We start from the raw sequence: 12,667 nt of genomic DNA on the forward strand, positions 1-12,667 counted from the left end.
GAACCGACTATACCTATTAGTCGCAAGTAGACGAGAAAAAATTTTCATTTAATTAATTTGTTTATTAATAATTCAAATAACTCTCGAGTAATTCTCTCCTCGAACCGACTAAATCTATTAGTCGCATTAGACGAGAGATAAAAAATACGTGAAATAAAAAATACATAAAATAAAAAATACATTTCAATTTGCTGCCCGCGACGATCAATCTATCGATCTGAGTAACCAGCAATGCCCCATAATCCGTTAGCTATACTGATCAAATCTATTGATCATCGCATCTAACGGTAACAATCAAATCAGGGTTGTACGCCCAAACGAACATTCAAAACGCACTAAACCACGACACTACGGATTTTTATCCTAGGCAATTCAAAATGCCTTTCAAATCAAATTCAAAACTACGACAGACAATCCAAAAAGCCTTCAAACACTTCCACAATCAATTCAAACTCAAAGGCGTACAACCCTGTGCCCGAACTACGTTGACTCTGATTCTCCATAAGGAGATACGTAGGCACTTGGATAACCAAGGCGAGTCCCCTTCCTTAAAATCTCAATTTTTCCCCTATTCACTTCCTTAGCTATAAACCTCAATTTTAGCCATAAACCTTTATCTTTAGATACAAACCTTAGGAAAGGGTTGAGGGTGCCTAATACCTTCCCTCGACCTAATTATAATGACTTACCCCGATCTCTTAACTGCGTAGGGTTTCCTATTCGCCCTTCAGAATAGGTGGCGACTCTAAAAGTCTAATTTTTAGGGCAGGTTGCTACAGCTGGCGACTCTGCTGGGGATTAATCATTAATGGTGAATTATTATGCTCCTAAGGCTTGGCAGGGTTTAGGTTTGGCAAATTATTTAGGTTTGTGGCTAGCTATTAGGGTTTGGCTAATTCGCCATTTTTAGGGTTTGATTTAGGGTTATGTTTTTAAAAAATATATATATATTTAATTTTCGTTTTATTTATTTAATTTTTATTATTATTTGCCTAAATATTAATTGCTTATGTTAATATATTTGCCTTAAATGTTTAAATGTATATTAATATATTTGCACTGCTGGGATTATAAAACTGTTGTTAAACCTAAGCGTGGGAATTATAATAATGACCAGAGGGGAATTACATCGCCTACGAGTCTTATTATAATTCCACTCAGAGTGGGTTAAGTATTCGGAAAGGTCTGATACGAGGCTCGACCTTGTTGAGGGCTGGACTGGGTATTTAGCTGATCTCTCTGGGAACCAACCCCTAAAATTCGAACCTCATGGACCAATGAGTTGTTCCAAAATCCAAAGAGACAAAAAGTCTCGGCGGCTACGAACAATCCCATGAGACCTTCTAGAACATTCCCATGGGAAGGGTAGGCTCCCGAGCCGTTACGTCGAACCTATGAACCTAGGGCTTATGTGCTTTTGTGTTTAACTGTATTTTTTATATATCTCATATAATTGTGGCATTCATCATGCATCATGTGCATTCTTGCATCGTGTCTTATCCAAAAAATAATATGAAAAAAGGAGTTATTATATTTAATCAATGTAGATAAGGCATAAACACGAATAAAGCATATCATTCATGGCATGCATATCATTTTCATGGCATTGAAAGAAGATTTCTCTTTTACCTTCAGAGCAAGAGACCATTCCTTTTATAGATGACGAAAGCATGAACAATATCATTACTAGGCTGCCGTCGGTGGGAGAGATCACTGCTGCAGTTTTCTATCTTAACAAGGATAGTGCTCCGGGTCCAGACGGGTTTGGGGCAGTTTTCTATCAAACTTATTGGGATATCATAAAGGAGGATGTTTCGTGTAATACGATGAACTGACTTTTATATCGAAATGTCGCGGTTAAGCATGAGTCGCCACCGACTTTTATTTTATCCAAACAAGTTAGAAAGGCTAAAAGAAACAGGAAAAAACCTTTTAAAAGAAAACGGGTTCGGGGGGTAATTTATGCAAAGGGAAGGTGTAAGGCACCCTTTGCATCCATGGTTTTCCATGGGCTCTTAATTGCTTTGCTCGTTTTGAAAAGAAATGTAGAAGAAGAGACAAGGACTTTAGCTCGTAAATGAGCGTAGCCTTGAAAATGTTTAGGAAAAATATTTAAACCAGAGCATGCAATTAAGGGCAAATTACCTTGATAGTTGATAAAAAGGGATTCTTTTAGCCTTCAGGGTGAAAGGGTCTATCCATGCCATAAGAGGGCAGGAAGCCTTTCATTTGGAGGTTGAAGGGTCATCGCATTATCGTTCGCCATAAGACTGACCCATGCCATAGAGAGGCAGGTAGTCTAAGGGAAGGATCAGAATAGCCTTTTTTGTAGGCAGCCAGAGGATACCTCAGCCTTTTCGTAGGCAACTTCCGAGGGTCAAGATCATGTGTATCGAAGGCAGCATCATTAGGGACCATGATCTTTAATCGAGGCAACATGGCTGAGGTATCCTCGTATTCGAGGGACTGGCTATTCTGAACAAAAACACAAGGCAACAGGCAACAAGAGGGGTACCATAAAAGGTGCGTGGGTGCAACAATCACGTGATTATGTTCATTTACGTTATCTCGTAAAATTACGTGATGCTAATTCAATTAATAAGTTGCACTCCCTAGAATTACTAATCACGCAGTTTAATATAAACAGTAATAACGGGGAAGGGAAATTGTAACCAGCGGAGGAGAGGGGAATTAAAACCAGCGGGATATAATTAAAAAATAAAACAGAAAATATTAAAGTTAGGGTTTAGGTTTACCAATACTCGTAGCTTTGGCAATTGACAAACCCTGAAGATTTGGAAAAGAAAGAATAAACAAAGAAGGGTGAGTGCATTATCGGTTCGGAGGCAAACGAAATTAACCCTAAAGTAAAAAGATAAAGAATTTAAGAATGAATAAATAAATGAAAGATACTTAGCTTTGCATTTGATCTGATATGGTTGGCGGACGGAGGAAGCCTCGGAGGTAACCCTGAAAAATGGCAAAGGCAGAAAAGAAACAGAAGTGAGTGCAAGAAGAGTCCATCGAATTTTGAGGTTAACCTTAATAACAATTTTATAAGGTAAACAAGTATTTAAATAAAATAATAAAATCGAGACTTAGCTTCGTAATAGGCGAGGCGCATAGTCGGAAGATGTCTGATAATAAACCCTGAAAAGAAAATATACAAAGAGGTATTTTTAGTGTAGGAATGACTCGTAAACTCTGGTTAACAGAATAAAGAATTAATTGAAATAATACCAAAATTACGGAGAAAAAATCGAGAATTCGATTAAAAATATCAACTAAATAATTACTGGATATAATCCTAATTATTTAAATGATAAAAATATTTTTTTGAAAGTAATATAGAATAATAATAAAAATAACAATGAAGAGTACAATATGAAAACTCGAACTCTCGATAAAATAAATAATTATAATTTGTTATAAAATAAAGGTTATATATAAAAAGTGAAAGTAATCAAATAGTTAAAATAATAATAATAATAATAATAATAATAATAATAATAATAATAATAATAATAATAAAATAAAAAAATAAAAAAAATAAAAAAATAAAAGAAAATAAATGAAAAAACATTTATATAACAAAAATAAGAAAAAGGACTTAGCTGGTATTGAGTGTGGTAGGATTTGTGAGGACCATGGTGTATCCTCGCCACCAGGAGCGTTGGATCTGGCGCTGAGATAATCCTGAGGCTGATGATGAAAGCGCATGGTGAGGACTGGCTGGCATGGCGTACACGATCCAAGAGCAATTTAGAACAATAAAGTGTTAAAATACACGGTCCTGCCAGAGATCTAAACAGAATGCTTAGGGTCATTGGCAACACACACTACCACCCAAGCCGCGCGACACATGTGTTAGTGTAGTGAGTTGAATAATACATATAAAAAAACTTCGTTTAATGAAAATTTTAAACAGAACCAGTTACGCGCCCAGGAGTCCTTCTTCTTCAACCTGGTTTTTCTGAAAATAGGCAACGCTTTTCCCTACGGTTTTTACCCGTAGCCATAGCCCTGCAATAATAAACTCAGCAAATAACAACAATAAATTCCATCTAAGACTATGGTTCACCTTGTTTTGGCCTCCTGGATTCAATGGTGGTGTCTATTTGTTCTGATTTCACCTAAAACACAAACCCCTAAATCGAATCTTAAAAAACCTAACAATGGCACTTTATTCATCCTGCATCTAGAACACGATTAAATTATCCAGGAATATCAAACAACTTCTCACGGTTATGAATATGTAAACGAAACATGCTTATGATGCTTATATAGTCGAAATCGAATTTAAAAGGAAATCCCAAACCGTGAGCCTTAATGCAGTGATTCTGGATGCTTTGATCAATGGAGATGACGGGTTCTGCTTCAGAAAGTCACGAGGAACGGATTGGTAACCTTGGAATGACCTGAATCGATTGAATTCTTGATCTGCAAATCTCTTGAAAGCTTCAAATTTTTTCCTTTGCGTGAGGTTCTTGAGGCAGTTCCAAAACGTGTCCCCTTGGTCTGCAACTGTTTTTGTTTTTATATTAGACAAATTAGGTCAACAAAACAATAACAAATCTTGATGAATCCAGGAGATTGGTATTTTGATTGATCATGGCCTTAAATATTTCTAATTTTGATAAATTTCAATCTTTCTTATTCCAATCTTTTTGGCACGAGTTTTGTATCAAATATGAAGCATTATGGTGATTGATTGAAATTGGAATAAGATCCTTAATGGAATATTTGAATTTTCTATGATTTTTAATAAATTAATATCACTTTTACATGATTATAAATTCATATAAAATCATATAAAAACTCAAAAATTCGTGGAAAATAAATTTGGGCCTTGGATAACTTGAGGATGAAGATTGGGCCAAGAAAGATTGAGTTCCTTTGCAAAAAGATTCATTTTGGAGCCATTTACTTCACATTTTTTCTCTTAAAATCGCCCAACTTTGACAAACCATATCTCTCTCAATTTTTAAGGCATGGGAGAGTTCTAGGTCTTTTTGGAAACCTTGAAGAGTCCTCTAACCAACATTTTTGGTCTCATGTCAAAATAATTTTCCATGCTCTTTGTGTGCTCTTTTAAAAAAGATGACTTTTGGTCGACTTTCGAAAAGGACCTATAATCTCTTGATCCATATCTCTCAAATGAAGCATTTTTAGACTTGGCATGTGAGAGACAAAGTTGTAGAGAATTTAATTTCCTTCAAATTGAGCTTTGGATGAGAAATTTATGATGTTCCATGTGAAAGTTATGGCTGGTCAAAGTTCAGTTGACTTTCTCCTATGAAAACCCAAATTTAGAAACTTCTGGAATTGTTGCCTTTTGATCTTTCCTTGATGAACCATGATCAATTCTTTATCAAATGGTGAATGATACTTAAATATGAGGATCTTGACAAAAAATCAGGAGTTTTGATTTTACTTTGGCCACAGTTGACTTTTAGGTTAACTTAGTCGACTGTTGACTGTTTGGGCCATTGAGTGAGAAACCTTTTGTATAAGAGCTTGAAACTTGGCATGGGGATCCTTTAAAGCATGTGAGAGACCATGAAGTCCACTTGACGTATCAGAAGTTGATTTTTCCTGGAGAGAAACAAAAAAACCTAGTTTAGGTCCTTATTGCTTAGGAGAGTGTGCATCCACTTAGATCTTGAGCTATTGATACTTGGGTAAGCTTGGACCATCCATTCTATTTTCGAATTCATTTTCAGTGTCATAGATGTATAATTGTGCGAACTTTGGTTTTTGACCTTGAGGTGGCAATATACTACCTATTCTATGACAATATTGACCTTGAATAGTATTGTGGGTGGTCCACAACCATTGTTGTACTTGTTATCCAACTTGGCACCAGGAGATGTGAATGCAAACATCCTGTTGTAAACTCGTATTTGTTGTTGGAATTTTCTGCTTATTACAGAATCATGATCAAAAAGCAGCCTTCTTAGAACAGAAGGCAGTGTTTTCAATAAAGGTAGTTCAACTTTTCTGTTACCACAACACAATGAATATTTAGGATTTGCCGAGCGCCTGTGTTTCTCCATCCTCTCTTGATACCACATCAATGCAAAGTAGTATCAGCATTCGATGAGCGGATCGCCAATATCGTAATACTCTAAGAATATAAGTAGATAAATGAGGGTACGGATCTTTGATCATGAATTCAAGTATAGCTAGCATTTTAAGGAATATTGAAACATACTATTTGATGGATGAGGCATGGCATAAGAACCGATAATGTTGTCATCCTCTAAACTATAACCATCATCAGAATCTACAATGCCAACATAATTTATAGTTAGTTATGTATTATAAGGGAAGCACGTATACAACTTCATTAGTGCCATAATAGTAAATATGGGCCTTTTGTTACAAATTCTAATATGTACAGAGTAGTAACAATATATATGGCGTGTAAGCATATAGCATTGAGTCGTAAGACCGAAAAGCATGTATTAGATGATAAATGTATATCTTGATTGTATATAGAAAACCTGCAAAAGGATCATAATCAGAATCATCTTCGCTTTCACTCTGAAAATCTGGATTCACAGTGGGATTGAAAATTGGACTTGGAGTGGTAAGTAGTGGAGATTTATTGTGTACCATTGTGGGAAGGTTTTCGATAGAAGCACTATGGTTGTCAGTGGATTGCGCTGTCACATGTCTTGGTAACAAAGTAGGTGTCTTTGGAGGCAGTTGATGTGGCGGCGACTGTTGTGGACTGTTTTGGAACAGAAAATAAATTGGATCATATTTTCCATTGAAATGTAACAGTGTAAGGGCACAATAAGGTAATTAACAAATCATACACATCTGTGGCAGAAGTAGAATAAGTCATGTTCTCATTGTAATGCATTTCACGCATTGCTATTGTTTGGTCTTTTAATGTTGATTTGATTGCAAATGTTAGAAATCCAAATGATTTTAGTGGACGCCCGCGTCGAGGAATGACACCATGTTGGCATTGAGGAGTACTATTAAGGCCATAATTCGAGATGTCAGAAAATCCAAGATATAACAGTGTTATATTAATTGTCAAAGTTTAGTACAAGAATTCAAATAGTTATGAATGCCACAAAAGCTGACCTGTTATCATTAGTCGACGATCCAGTTTCAATATGTCCTTGCGGGTATATTCTAGTGTTGGCATCAATTTGTAACTTCTTAGGCCGTCCACGACCATGTTTGCATTGATTAACATTACCAATAATGTTGTCTTTATCATGCACTGAGAACCTACTCATAAGATTAGTTCCTACATCTTGTATATTGAAACACCTCTTCTGATTCCTAAAACCATGATAGCTCAGACGAGGTAGGGAACCTCCAAACATTGCACTTAGTGCCTCTCCTTCAGCAACCACTTGTTCCACCGATTTTCCGTTATTTACAGAGGTTGTAATATCCGCAAGAGGCTTTCTCGAAGATGTTGCAGGAGGTGTGTAGATCGGAGTAACAGTAAAGTGTGGAGAATGAAAGGTTCCAATCCCCATTTTTGAATTAACTGCTTTAGGTGGAAGAGCAGTTGCCTTGAGGAGTTTTATGTATTTCTGTTTGCGTATGAGCATTCTCCGTGCTCGCGCCCTTTTAGCCGGTATTTGAGGATAGTGATCCATGTTTTTTAACCTAGCTGTTCTGGACCGGCCCAATCACTACAATTGGGCCAATCCAGCTTTCGGCCCAAGGCACTCTGGACACGCGCGCGACAACCTCCCCTGGTCTACTTCGGGCAAACGCCAGACGTAACCGAGCACGAAGGAGCCTCGTGCCCGGGTAGCAGCCAGCTCACGCGTCATCAAGATCTGCGCCTTGGAAAGCGGAGCCTATTTCGCTTGGGACAACCCTATAAATAGCCCTCTAGTCTCAGAGGGCAAGGTAATCTTTCTCTTACCTCCAAAACCTCTCACTTTGTTGTACCTTGTTGAACACATACTTTGGCATCGGAGTGCCTTGCAGGTACAACCATTTTTCCCCTCTCAACCGCTCCGGATTCCAAGCCTTCTTTGTTGTTGGCCATCTGATTTGCTCGGTAAGATCAGTGGCGCCGTCTGTGGGAAACTCCAGCTTCCCCGTTTCTCTTCTTGCACTTTCTTGACCCGTTCTTGCCTCCTGCAAGAATCCAGAAACCAAAGCTCTAATCAACCATCATCCATGGCTGGCAATAACGAAGACTCCTCTTCTGGAAAACCCTTTCTCTTCCAAGGGTCAAGATCCCTAGGACCAAACCATGACCGCTGTTCTGGCCGCCCTTGCGCAGACAAACGCCCTTATCCAACAGCAGAACGACAGGATCGGGGCACTCGAACGGAAGCACCGCTCGAAGACTCCCCCCGGCCACAAGACGCGCTCCCAACGCGACACGGTCCCCAAGAAACGCCCTCGTTCGTCGTCCCCCAGGGAGAATGCGGGCTCCGCTTCCAAGAAAGGGTCAAGCGATCACCGCTCCCGACACCGCTCACATTCTCCTCGACCGAAAAGAAGATCCAGGTCACCTCCTGCGAAGCACGAAGATAATTGTAGGCGACACAGAAGGAGTCGCAGCCGGTCCTCCACTCCTTTTGCCAGCGATGAAGAAGAGGAGCGACAGGGCCCTCTGTCCTACGCAATTTTGGACGCACCCCTGCCGGCCGGTCTTGAAAAACCCCCGCCACTAGGCACATATGACGGGACCACCGACCCGGACGAGCACATCGAAAACATCAACGCCCTCCTAGATTACAGAGGGGTGCCCGATGCAATCAAGTGTCGTTTGTTCCCGACCATCCTGCTCAAAGGGGCCATGATATGGTACAAAAGTTTGCCCGATGAATCCATCACTTCATGGAAACTGCTCGGAAAACTCTTTTCCAGACACTTCACGGCCTCCCGAAGACATCCAAAATCAGAAGCCTCCCTAGAGGCCATCATCCAAGGAAAAGAAGAATCCCTCCGGGCCTACATAGAAAGATTCAACAAAGAGGCCGTGCAAGTATCCACGACAGCCCATATGAAGAAGTTCTTGCTCGAGCGAGGCCTCCGGCCGCGCTCAGACTTTGCCAAAGCCGTCGGGATCGAGACGCCCGCCACTCTGGACGAATTCTTCCTCAAGGCCCAAGCATACATACAATACGAGGAAAAGGATGCGGTTCACGCAGTCCGCAATTCAAGACAGGAAGAGAATACTAAAGGTGTTCGTCAAGAAGACTCTCTCCGAGGAACAGATAAGAAGAAAGAAGATAAAGGTCGAGATCCAAAAGACTACAAGGCACCAGCAGGAAAGTTTCGGGAGTACACTCCGTTGAATGCATCCAGGGAACGCATTTTGAACGAGTGCACCAACGCAGAATTCCAAACGGGTAAAGTCCGCTTCCCGAAGTCCATGCCTGCACGGCCAAACATGGATAAATCAAAGTTCTGCTGGTTCCACAAAGGCCACGGGCATAACACAGAAGACTGCATCCATCTAAAGGACGCAATAGAAATATTAATCCGAGAAGGACACCTGAAGCAATACGCGAAGAAGCAAGAGGCCACCAAAGAAGCCAAACCGGTCACCGAGGAAAAGCCAGCGGAAGATACGCTCGCCATGCAAGTGGCCATGAGTATCATCAGACCAGAGGACTTTTGCCTCCCCGATTGGGCCAGGATGTCTTCCATTCCCTCTCCTCACAGCCCATGGGAAGTGTTCCCTTCCGCCATGGTCATATCTGGGGGGGGATTCAGCAAACTCACCGTCGGATCCGTGTAACGAAAATTCGACGAGCTAATTTCAGCTAGTTCGAGCAAAGCCGCTACTCTCGACCTCGCCAAGGGCGGCTCATCCTCCATATCTTTCAACAAAGAGGAACTTCCCGGCGGAGCGTCCAACGCGACCATTCCCCTCCTTATCCAGGCTCGAATGGCCAACTTTGACGTGCGCCGCATATTGGTCGATCAAGGGAGTTCGGTGGACATTGTGTATTCCCAGTTATTCAAAACACTGCAACTAAACGACAGCCACCTCACCCCCTACTTAGGATTAGACCTACAAGGTTTCAACGACACTGTGACAAAACCATGGCGTTCGTTGAGCTTATCGTTTCAATTGGGTCGGCGGAAACCGCAAGGGCCGCCGAAGTCCAATTCCTGGTCATTGACTGCCCCTCGATCTATCAATGCATCTTGGGACGTCCGACGCTGGCCGAACTGATCGCAGTCCCCTCAACCGTGCATCTCAAACTCAAGTACTACACGGCCAAAGGATAAGTCGCAACACTCAACGGCGACATCGAAGCGTCCAGAAGGTGTTTCGAGGCCTCCGCCAAGGGCCTCAGCTCTATAAAAGCAGCCACTCAGGACAAAGCAGCATCCAACGCGGGTCCCGAGCCCAACAAATCTATGCCCCGCATCGACACCATCGACCTGGACAGCCACTTCCATAAAGAATCAGAGAGAAAAGCAGATGCGAAGACATCAGAGGAAGGTCTCCGTCCAATCCCCGACGGGGACTTCTGTCATACCCTAATTTTGACCCCCCCTAAGATGTCACATCTCTAGACTTTTCATCAGATTCAAAATAGATACTCAGAGCAGTCACTTTTTCCTCTAGTACTTAATCAAGGATGTTCAAGGATAAAAGAGCTTAGGCAAAGGATCAATCAATATAAGAATAATGCAATCACAAGACTCAGATGATTCATTTACCCACAAATTGATAAGACACCAATCATCTGAACTCAGGTTTGATTAGTTCACCAATCTAGGGTTTTGAGCCCATCAAGGACTGCAATCAGGGACCACATTTGGGAAACCCTAAAAAGCTCCAGGGCATCAATCAAAGGCTTCAATCATCTTCAAATGATCCATATGACAACATCCATTGGGCATTGTACTTCAATTCAAGATCTACAGTCATCAATCCCACCTGGTCGACAATTAGGGTTTTTGACCTAATTTACCTGGACAGTTGACTTTTAATCAGGACATGGGTCCATAACTCAAAACATGACTCAAAAGCTTTTAGTACCTCAATATAATCCAATCATATCATTCATTTGAGGAGGAGAGCTTGATTCAACACAAAAGTCCAAAATTTCACTTCATTTGGAAAAAGTCAACTGTACAAGATCACCTTTGACTTTTAAGGTTTTTGGTCAAACCATGACTTTTAAGGACCAATATCATCAATATATGATTATTGATGTCATTTGGCCAAAGAAAATCAAGAACAATCATCAAGGATAAAAAAGTAAACAAAAAGTCAAACTAGTGCATTTTTGACCTAGTTCATGGATCTCAAAATTTCACCTACACAACTCAAAAAACTTCCAACATGAAAGTTGTAGATCTCATGAAATAAAACAACTTCTTACATTGCAACTTTTTTCAAGAGATCAATCATTTGAGATATTTAGGCTTTGGAAGTTATAGGTCATAAAAACTTAGAAAAAATTCTAAGTGTTTTTGACCTAGTTTTCTTCAAACTTTAGGCCCATTTTTCACAAATTTCCCAAATTATTCTGAAGAAACCCCAAACTAATGAATTTAATTAGATGTTTAGGGCTTTCCAAATTGTGCTCAACCTTCTCCAAATTCATTTTGAGCCAAGAGTTATGCTTGTTCAAAGTTGGCCTCATGAAGGAAAATTATAGGTCATGTATAATTTGAAACTTTGCAAATTTATGCAAATGGCTCTACTAAGTGATGCTACATGACCCATAATACATCAATAATTGTATCATACATTCATTTCCACCATGGCATGAAGATTGAAGAATATTCCCAAAACAAGAACATGTGATTATGTAATCATTACTTTTGGGAATTTATGGTAAGTGATGATTCATCAATTGGAATCTTCTCCTAAGCCAATAGAAAGCTTCTACACATCAGAAATGTTCCCTAAGGTGTGCAAGGATCAATGGCTAGGGAGAATGCTCGAAAATGCCATCATTGCATTTTGGATAGTTTTGAATTTCTTCATGCTTAAGAAACCAAACTTACTTCACTAAGCAAGCTCTCTACATCCAAATGCTCTGAACCTTTTGCCTATAAATAGAAATGTCATCCTTCATATTAATCACACCAAAGCAACTCTACTTCTTGCTTTCTCTTTCTCTCCCTCATGCTTATGGTTTTCAAAAGTTCTTTGGCAAGAAGAATCGATTTCTTCAAACCAGAGCTCTTCTTTTGAAAGTAAGCCTTCTAACACATCAAGGAGGTTCATTAGAAGTGATCCAAGCACCTGGATCACTTCTGTAAGTGGAGTAACACCATAGTCACTTCCATTTTGGAGCTCGAGCAGTTGAAGGTCTGTAGCACAATTCAAGAGGTGTCAAGCAAGTCCAAGCATCCAAACATGTTCCTTAGGGTGTAGTGAAGCTATCTAGATGGTCGTAGCCTATCTGTATGTGCAGAAACATCAACCTCCATGTTCACTTGAAGCTCAAATCGAGGGTGTCGAGCAGGGAAATTCTGAAGCATTCAAGGTACAATAAGCATTCAGTTAGCATCACTGAGTCCTTAGGAAGCTTTTAGGATCATTCAGCCATAGCCAGAAGTTATCCACCATAGCCATCGACCTCCATTTTCAGAGGTATTTTTTCAAACTCTAACACTCATATTTAAGTACTCTTCTTGATATATCTCGATACCAGTTTGTTCAGCATCATCAGAGGATTAAAAATCCTCTATC

The sequence above is a fragment of the Vicia villosa genome, linkage group LG5 (genome assembly GCF_029867415.1).
Source record: "Vicia villosa cultivar HV-30 ecotype Madison, WI linkage group LG5, Vvil1.0, whole genome shotgun sequence".
In the NCBI taxonomy this organism is placed as follows: Eukaryota; Viridiplantae; Streptophyta; class Magnoliopsida; order Fabales; family Fabaceae; genus Vicia; species Vicia villosa.